The sequence below is a fragment of the Gadus macrocephalus genome, chromosome 18 (genome assembly GCF_031168955.1).
Source record: "Gadus macrocephalus chromosome 18, ASM3116895v1".
Lineage (NCBI taxonomy): Eukaryota > Metazoa > Chordata > Actinopteri > Gadiformes > Gadidae > Gadus > Gadus macrocephalus.
In genome coordinates, this window is record NC_082399.1 from 16,522,416 (window position 1) to 16,532,333 (window position 9,918).

Genomic DNA, 9,918 nt, shown 5'->3' on the forward strand with positions numbered 1-9,918 from the left:
TTCACAGCAGCCAAACAACTCAACAATCCTCGTCCAATCAACCAGCAGCCCTACCGGAACAGTTGCCATAGTTATGACTTCAACAATTGCAGGTAGGGTGACACACACACGTCTCTCTATACAATATATCAACCCGGTCTCACGAAAATACGTGACACTGTCACGTTATTTAATCTATTGAAACGTGATCAAGGACACGTATTTTCAAATTTTTCGTGTCAAGAAGCACGAATTTCAAACCCATGTATTTCAATTGGAAGTATTTGTCGTGTCACTAAGCACGACTTCCAAACTAAGGTTCTGTCCGGGAGCGTTCTCCCTAATGTCCCTTAAGGAGCTCCGTACAGAACATTTATTGTTAAAAATGGTCTGTGATAACTAACAATATGACAGCTTTTGGCCACCTGTTTCTACTTAAACTAGTCTATGAGCAATATGACAGCTTTAGGACACCCGTTTCTACTTTCACCTTTGATTCTGAGAAATTGTGACAATTCATGGATACATTAAATGCAGGTGCGCTGCTCTGTAGGCAAACCGCAAAGGAAAAAAGGGTAGCTGCTTCATCTGTTCTTTTTAGAATTGGATGTCTTGATTTTTTGATCTAGCCATAGATCTATTGTCTTGTTTTTGGCTATGTGAATGGAAGTCCGCGTCGATGCCTCGCAAGTCCAGTGTCGCGAGCGGACGTGACATCTAGAAATCATAATGGGTTGTAGTGAGTGTAACATAATTCACCTACAGTATTTTGTTATGTGTTGTTCTTTCAATTGTGTTGTTGTTTACTGCATGTCATTTACTGTCTTAGTGGTTCAGGGATCGCGGTCCCTTTGAAGGATTACGAGCGTCTCATGACGTCAGAGCCCATGCGGGATTTGTTTACCTTCAGCACGCTTTGATTTCCGGTTATTCTCTTTGACAAAATAAACGAGTCACACGGCTGTGTGCTCAACGTGCAAAGTTGTGTTCTTCACTTAATTGCAATTTCCACACTGGTGACCCCAGTGTTTCCCACAGAAATTTTGGAGACTATGGGGGGGGGGGGGGGGGAGAGCGATTGTTGCTCAAACTTCGTCTGAGCAAAAAAAAAAAATAATTCATGTGCACGCAGAGACTATGGCGGCCGAAATTAGACTATGGCGGGGCGCCATAGTCTCGTCAATGTGTGGGAAACACTGTGACCCCGACTTTAGTCTGCTGGACGTATCCAGGGACACAACACGACCATGACCGCGAACGCTGTTACTCTCGCTCCCCAAATTCTGGGAATCGTCGGTGTCGGCATGGTTCGCCCAGACCGAAGCGCAGTTCGCGTTGCGGGAGATCACCGCGGATACGACGAGGTACTACTACGTTGTGTCAGCTCTCGGAAATTCAACAGCATCCAGAGTGGTGAGCCTCCTTAAAAATCCTCCTGCAAGGGAGAAGTATGCAGCACTCAAAGCCCACCTGTTAAAGACCTTTGAACTGTCGGACACTGAGAGAGCCAGCAGGCTTTTCTCACTTCAAGGGCTCGGTGACAGCAAACCGTCTGAGCTCATGGACCGTATGCTGGATCTCATGGGTGAGCATGAACCCGATTTTCTTTTTGTTCAGCTTTTCCTGCGTCAACTGCCTTCCCAAGTGAGGGCGGCTTTAGCCAACACCATGATCACTGACTGTCGGAGGCTGGCTGAAGAAGCTGATACATTTTTCCTGGCGGGTCAAGGGCACTGTGTGGCGCACATTGCTCCTATGACACTGGACGACTCCACGCTCGTCGCTGCCACCACTTCTCGTCGGCAGCAGTCTTCTGACCCCCAGCAGTCTTCAGGCCCGCAGAGATCTTCCGGCATGTGTTTCTATCATGCGAAGTTTGGACCGAAGGCTCTTAAATGCCTTCCTCCATGCAGTTACGGCGGGTTGGGAAACGCCAGGGCCGGCGCTCGGTAGTGGCCATGAGCGTCGGCCGTGCTGGCAGGCTGCTTTTCATCCGCGACAGCCTCTCCGGATGGCGGTTCCTGTGCGACACGGGAGCACAGAAGAGCGTCCTGCCTGCTTCCTGCTTGGACATGGTGACCGACAGCCACGGCCCCCCTATGGAAGCTGCTAATGGTAGCCCCATCCGTACCTATGGAACAAGGTACATTGAGTTGTGTTTTGGAGGCCACCGGTTTGGCTGGGATTTTGTTACAGCAAAGGTCTCCGTTCCCCTCCTCGGCGCTGATTTTTTGTGTGTGCATGGACTGTTGGTGGATGTCAAGAACCGCCGTTTGATGGACGCCGTCACGTTTTGTTCATATGCGTGCACGCTCAGCGAGGCTGACTCCATACGACTGACTCTAGCATGCTCCCCGCCTCAGATGACTTCCACCGTCTGCTTGCCGGTTTCCCAGCCCTCACTCAGCCTACTTTCTCTGCGTCTGCTGTGAAGCATGGTGTGGAGCACCATCTCGCCACTACTGGTCCACCCGTCTACGCCCGTGCTCTGCGCCTCGACCCGACCAAGCTTGCCGTTGCAAAGGCTGAGTTTGCAAACATGGAGTGCCTGGGTATAGTCCGCCGGTCCGACAGCCCGTGGGCCTCACCCCTCCACATCGTCCCCAAACCCGGCGGCGGCTGGCGCCCGTGTGGCGACTACCGGCGGCTAAATGAGGCAACGACGCCTGACCGGTACCCAGTGCCGAATATTCAGGATTTTTCAGCACACCTGGCTGGTATGGTGATTTTTTCCAAGGTGGACCTTGTCCGGGGATATCATCAGGTGCCTGTACACCCACTGGACGTTCCCAAAACAGCAGTGATCACACCGTGTGGTCTGTTTGAGTTCCTGCGGATGCCGTTTGGCCTCAAAAACGCAGCTCAATCTTTTCAACGCCTCATGGACTCTGTTTTGCGGGAGCTGCCTTTTCTTTTTGTGTACTTGGATGACATCCTAGTGGCGAGCGCGTCCAAATCTCAGCACCTGGCGCACCTCCGGACACTTTTTGAGCGGCTCAGCCAACATGGGCTAATTGTCAACCCTGCCAAGTGCCAGTTTGGTCTCTCCGTCATCGATTTCCTGGGACACAGAGTCACTAGGGACGGTGCAGCCCCTCTCCCATCAAAGGTGGAGGCGGTCGCGCAGTTCCCACGCCCGCTCACTGTCAAGTCCCTGCAGGAGTTCCTCGGCATGGTGAATTTTTACCACCGTTTCATCCCTCGAGCCGCCCAGCTCATGCAACCCTTGCATGAGGCCTTGCAAGGTAAGCCCAAGCACGCTGTGGACTGGACTGAGAGCAGGGATAAGGCTTTTGTTGCCACTAAGGCGGCCCTGGCGAACGCCACCATGCTGGCACATCCTTCTCCCACAGCCTCCATCGCCATCACCTCGGACGCCTCAGACTACGCTGTCGGTGCCGTCTACAAGCAGTGGGTGGGCGGGGCCTGGCAGCCACTTGCCTTCTTCAGCCGTCAGTTGCGTCCCAACGAGCGGAAGTACAGCACTTTCGACCGGGAGCTGCTTGGTCTCTACCTCGCCATCAGACACTTTCGTTCCCTGTTGGAAGGTCGGCACTTCACCACTTTTGTCGACCACAAGCCGCTGACTTTCGCCATGGCCAAGGTGGCTGAGCCGTGGTCCGCCCGCCAGCTGTCCTACATTTCCGAGTTCACCACGGATTTACAGCACGTTGCCGGTAAGGACAACCAGGTGGCGGACTGCCTGTCACGGGCTGTGGTAGGAGCGGTCCATCTTGGTTTGGATTACAACCGCATTGCAGCGGACCAGACCACAGACCCAGACGTGCAACTCCTGAGGACCTCGACTACAGGGCTGAAAATAGAGGATGTGGTTTTTGGCGATGCCGGCACCACGCTCCTGTGTGACGTCTCCACAGGCAGTCCTCGTCCAATCATTCCCACGGTGTGGAGGCGACAAGTTTTTGATGCCATCCATGGTCTCTCCCACCCAGGTTCGAAAGCGTCACAGAGATTGGTGGCCGCTAGGTTTGTTTGGCACGGCCTCAAGAAGGACGTTAGGGACTGGGCTAACACCTGTCTGGAGTGCCAGCGGGCCAAAGTGCACCGCCACACTAAAGCCCCGTTGGAGTTGTTCCCAGTGCCGGAGAGACGTTTTGACCATGTCAACGTGGATCTGGTCGGCCCTCTGCCCTCCTCTCACGGTTTCACCTACCTGTTGACCATGGTTGACAGGACCACCCGTTGGCCTGAGGCTGTGCCACTGACGTCGCTAGCATCTGTCGAAATGACACGGGCATTTATCAGCACCTGGGTTGTCCGTTTCGGCACTCCTTCCGACATATCCTCCGACCGGGGCGCGCAGTTTACGTCTGAGCTGTGGAGCGCTGTCGCACAGAGCCTCGGAGTGAAACTCCACCACACTACCGCATATCACCCACAGGCTAACGGACTCTGTGAGCGATTTCATAGGTCGATGAAGGCTGCTCTTCGTGCCAGCCTCACAGACAGCAACTGGGTCGACAAGCTCCCGTGGGTACTGCTTGGCATCAGGACTGCACCAAAGGAAGACCTACAGTCCTCCGCAGAGCTTGTTTATGGCCAGCCGCTGCGGGTTCCAGGGGATTTCGTCCCTGGCACCAACGTTCCTTGGTCTGCCACCCTCCAGCGGTCCACGCTACTGGACAATGCGAGGCTTTTCGCACCTGTCCCCACTTCCCGTCACGGCCTCCCTCAGTCGCACATCCCCGCTGGGCTTCGCACGGCTGCCTACGTTTTCATTCGCCACGATGCCCACAGGGGACCGCTACGCCCGCCCTACGAGGGCCCGTTCCGGGTTTTGGAGACGGGGGACAAACATTTTGTGGTGGACATGGGCGGCAGGCCGGAGCGACTCTCCATTGACTGCCTCAAGCCAGCTCACTTGGACCTGGCCAGGCCCATTGACTTGGCTCAGCCCCCGCGGCGCGGACGACCTCCAGCTCTGCCCCTGCCGGGCCTGCCCCCTGCTCCCCTCCCTACCGGAACTCCCACACTCCATGCCCCATACCCGTGTCATGGCGGGATGCCTGCCGCAACCGTGGCTCCTCGACCCCCTGTACGACGCAGCCGTTGTGGCCGGTTAATACGCCCGCCCCGGCGATGACTGTTTTGTTCTTGTTTTGTTCTGATGGTGAATTCTGGGGGGACGTGTGTAGTGAGTGTAACATAATTCACCTACAGTATTTTGTTATGTGTTGTTCTTTCAATTGTGTTGTTGTTTACTGCATGTCATTTACTGTCTTAGTGGTTCAGGGATCGCGGTCCCTTTGAAGGATTACGAGCGTCTCATGACGTCAGAGCCCATGCAGGATTTGTTTACCTTCAGCACGCTTTGATTTCCGGTTATTCTCTTTGACAAAATAAACGAGTCACACGGCTGTGTGCTCAACGTACGAAGTTGTGTTCTTCACTTAATTGCATTTCCACAGGGTTATCATTAATATTGATGTGTAGGGGTTGATTATAACTCGTGAATAATATTGTTTATACCACAGTCTGGGGGAATACTCGTATTCTGATTGGCGGCAGGGTGTGTATTATCTCCTGATATAGGCCTACAGACACCTGCTAAGTAGTTCCAGTCAGTGTTTAGATTCTCTGCCCGAGCCCGAGCCCGACCCGACCCGACCCGCGGGCCGGGTCGGGCCGATATTTTCCACCACTATCCTCGGGCCGGGCCTTTGATCGAGCGGAGATTTAATAGATTTAATCTGAGGCGAAATCTATGCCATAAACAGAAATATTATGGGTCTTTATTACACGGGTCTTCTCAATGCCGTGGAACGCTCCGTTCACTTGCATGGGTCCGGTGACTTGTCAACCCCTCTGCTGATCAACACTACGAATGCTGGTAACGAATAAATTGTAAAAAAGACACAGCATGTGAAGTAATTTTTTTGTTTTGGCAGTAGCCGTGTAATACGTCTGATCTTTAGTTTTATAGTTATTCGGAAGATTTTATCGGCTCGCTCGCATGTTTCAACGACGTCAGGTTGCTAGGGACGCTGCTTTAGCTAAACTAGCAGCTCACGTGTTTCCTGCGTTTGTGTTATTAAACCGTTACTTTATGTAGCCTAACTTTTAATGATATCATCTTGTTAGAAACACGTATATCTGAGAGCCAACCCAGTCGCTAAAAGCATATGTTGACAGTGTACGTTTTCGTGAACACTGGATTACGTCGCATTTCAACATAAAATAGCGTGTTATACACACACACACACACACACACACACACACACACACACACACACACACACACACACACACACACACACACACACACACACACACACACACACACACACACAATGCATTTCACTGCTAAAACAACAACAACAGATATTCCCTCAATTATTATTACTTTCAAAAAGTTGGCCAAGGTGGAATATCTTTTTTTATTTGGGCTGCTTCTAGGACATTTTGGGTGGATTTTGAACGGTATGTGGGCAGGACGTTTTTTGCAGGACCTGGCAACCCTGCGCTGTTGCCCGAGGTGCTGAAATGCTCCGGAACAGATCTGGATCCACTATGGCCAAAAGACTTGTATGCCCCCCCCCCCCCCTTAAATAAATACTATGGCAGAATAAAGAATAAATTCATGCATTATCATTCAACTTGAACATGTGTTTTTACAGTATAGCGTGGTGGAGGGGTGACGTATGTTGGCCAACCCGGAAGTGAGCGTCGCCCTGGTTTCCCTTGACAAAAAGCCAACGGGTTTTTCCATTGGATTTTGGATTATTGCAGAAAAATTAGCATCTTTGAAGCACCTCCTCAAAAACTGAAAATGATGATCTTGTAGAAAACTTTAATTTGAAAATTTTGAAAGTCATAGATGTCATTGCACCTTATAAGGTTAAAACGATTTCTGGAAAGCAAAAGGCACCCTGGAGAAAAGCTGCTTCTGTAACAGCACAGAAAAAGGAAAGCAGGAAGGTTGAACGCATCTGGCTTGAAACAAAACTTCATATTCACCATGATATCTATAAAGAGAGCCTCCGTGCCTACAATTTAGACTTAAAAAATGCTAGAGAAACATTTTTCTCCAATATCATTAAAACCAACACTAATAATGCAAAAACCCTATTTGCAACTGTTGACAGACTGACCAACCCCCCAACAGAAATTCCACCTTATCTCCATTCCACGCAGAAATGCAATGAGTTTGCAGCTTTTTATATTGATAAAATTGAAGGTATCAGACGCGCCATCAATATCTCCACTTCAAACAAAAATGTTGGACTACCACCCTGTTCAGGCAAAAATTACGTGGCAAGGATGGCATACTTTAATGTTATAGACTCTCAAAATCTTGTGGAAACTGTGACACAACTAAAGCCATCCACCTGTTGCCTTGATACTATACCTACCAACCTCTTTAAGAATGTTTTCGACTGCCTAGCAGTAGACATATTGCAGATAGTTAACAACTCTCTCCAGTCAGGCAATTTCCCAAAAGCTTTGAAAACTGCAGTTATTAAACCCCTTTTAAAAAAGCGGAGCCTAGATGCCTCTATTATTAACAACTACAGACCAATATCGAATCTACCCTTCATAAGTAAAATCATTGAGAAAGTTGTCCTCCAGCAACTAAATCACTTCCTGGCATCAACTGGTTGCTATGACACCTTCCAATCAGGATTTCGACCCCTACACAGCACTGAGACCGCCCTTATTAAAGTTGTAAACGACATCCTTCTTAACACAGACTCTGGCAAAACCTCTATACTAATGCTACTTGACCTCAGTGCTGCATTCGACACTGTAGACCATACATTACTTCTGGAAAGGTTAGAAAACTGGGTGGGGCTTTCAGGCACTGTCTTAAATTGGTTCAGGTCCTACCTACAAAATAGGAACTACTTTGTTTCCATTGGCGACTTTGTATCAGAATCAACCAACGTGACCTGTGGAGTCCCACAAGGTTCGATCTTAGGACCCTCTTTATTCAACATCTACATGCTCCCACTAGGGCAAATCATGCAAAATAACAATATTGACCATCATTGCTATGCTGATGACACGCAAATCTATGTATCGCTATCACCAAATGACTATCGGCCCATAGATCTGCTGTGCCAGTGCATTGAGCAAGTGAAGGAATGGATGTGCCGAAATTTCCTTCAACTAAATGAGGACAAAACAGAGATAATTGTATTTGGTTCTAAAACAGAAAGGCTTAAAGTAACCCAACACCTTCACTCTCTGTCCCTGAAAACCTCAATCAAAGCCAGAAATCTAGGGGTTATCATGGATTCAGATTTACATTTTGACAGTCACATCAAATCAGTTACAAAATCGGCCTATTATCACCTTAAAAATGTAGCAAGACTTAGAGGGCTCATGTCCACCGAAGACTTACAAAAACTTGTACATGCCTTTATCACTAGTAAGCTTGATTACTGCAATGGTCTCCTTACAGGTCTCCCAAAACAAACTCTGAGGAAGCTTCAGCTTGTTCAGAATGCTGCTGCTAGAGTTCTAACAAAGACCAAAAGATTTGATCATATTACACCAATTCTGAAATCGTTACATTGGCTTCCTGTAAGTCAGAGAATTGATTTTAAAATCATGTTGCTTACCTATAAATCCCTACATGGTTTAGGCCCAAAATATTTAACTGATATGCTTCCACTACATCAGCCTTTTAGACCCCTAAGAAGCTCCGAGACCAATCTGTTAATTATCCCCAGAGTAAACACAAAACATGGGAAAGCAGGATTTAGTTACTACGCAACAAATAGCTGGAATAAACTCCCAGAGGATTTAAGACTTGCCCCAACTCTGAGCACCTTTAAAACAAGACTGAAGACTTTTATGTTTGCTATAGCTTTCTGCTAAATAACTTTGCCTTTATTTTCTATTTTAATACTAAAATGCCTTTTTAACTTTCTATTTTTGCGTATGTTTTTCTTTTACTTGCCTATCATTTTATTTCATTGTATGACACTGTTTATATGTGAAGCACTTTGAGTCTGCCTTGTGTATATCTACCCTGTATGCATGCTGTATATGTACCCTAGTACTGTACATTGTATGTACCCTATTACTGTGTATCCTAGTATTGAACTGTATACCCTGTATAAATACTATGTATGTACCCTGTATGAAAACTGTATATGTATCCTGTATGAAAACTGTATTTACCCTATTCTGTCTTTTTATTTGTAGCGTATTTTTTGGTTCTTGTTAACATTATCTCTTCTCTTCTCCTCCCCTCCTCCTATACCCTGTCTCCTCCACTCCTCCTCTCCATCTATACCCTGTCTCCTCCCCTCCTCCTCTCTCCTTTCCTCCTCCTCCTACCCTGTCTCCTCCACTCCTCCTCCTCCTCCTCCTCCTCCTCCTCCTCCTCCTCCTCCTCCTCCTCCTCCAGTAACCCGTCTCCTCTTCTCCAGGACTCCTTTCTCCTCCTTCTCTCCTCTCCTCCAGTACCCCGCCTCTTCTCCTCCTCCTTCTCAGGCTCAGACAGAAGATAGTGGTGGAGAAACGAGACTTAAACAAACTTAAACAAAAATACTTAAAACTGTCAAATATGAAATAAAATGTGTCAACGATTATTTCCCTTTCTTTGTGTGGGTGTAGGAATTTATTTTGGTTTACTTTATTTTTGCATTATTTTTCCAGAAATGACACCATATATAATGTTACATTACCCATTTGTGACAAGGGAACCAAACAAGTCGCTGATCTGAGGTGCTCCTACAACGTGACGGTTTGCCACGCCACCGTGACGATAAGCTACGCCTGCGCCCTTGTAAAGGCTGTATTATACCTCACGCCTAATCCATGTACGCATGTGCATGATGGAGGCCGTACCCTGCATGCTTTGGGTGTGTCCTTTGTGCACGTCTCCCTGGCCTTTAGTGGATCATGTAGGCACGGTGCAATACCAAGCATGAATCATGTTCTGCGAGATGGAAACGGCGAAGTAGT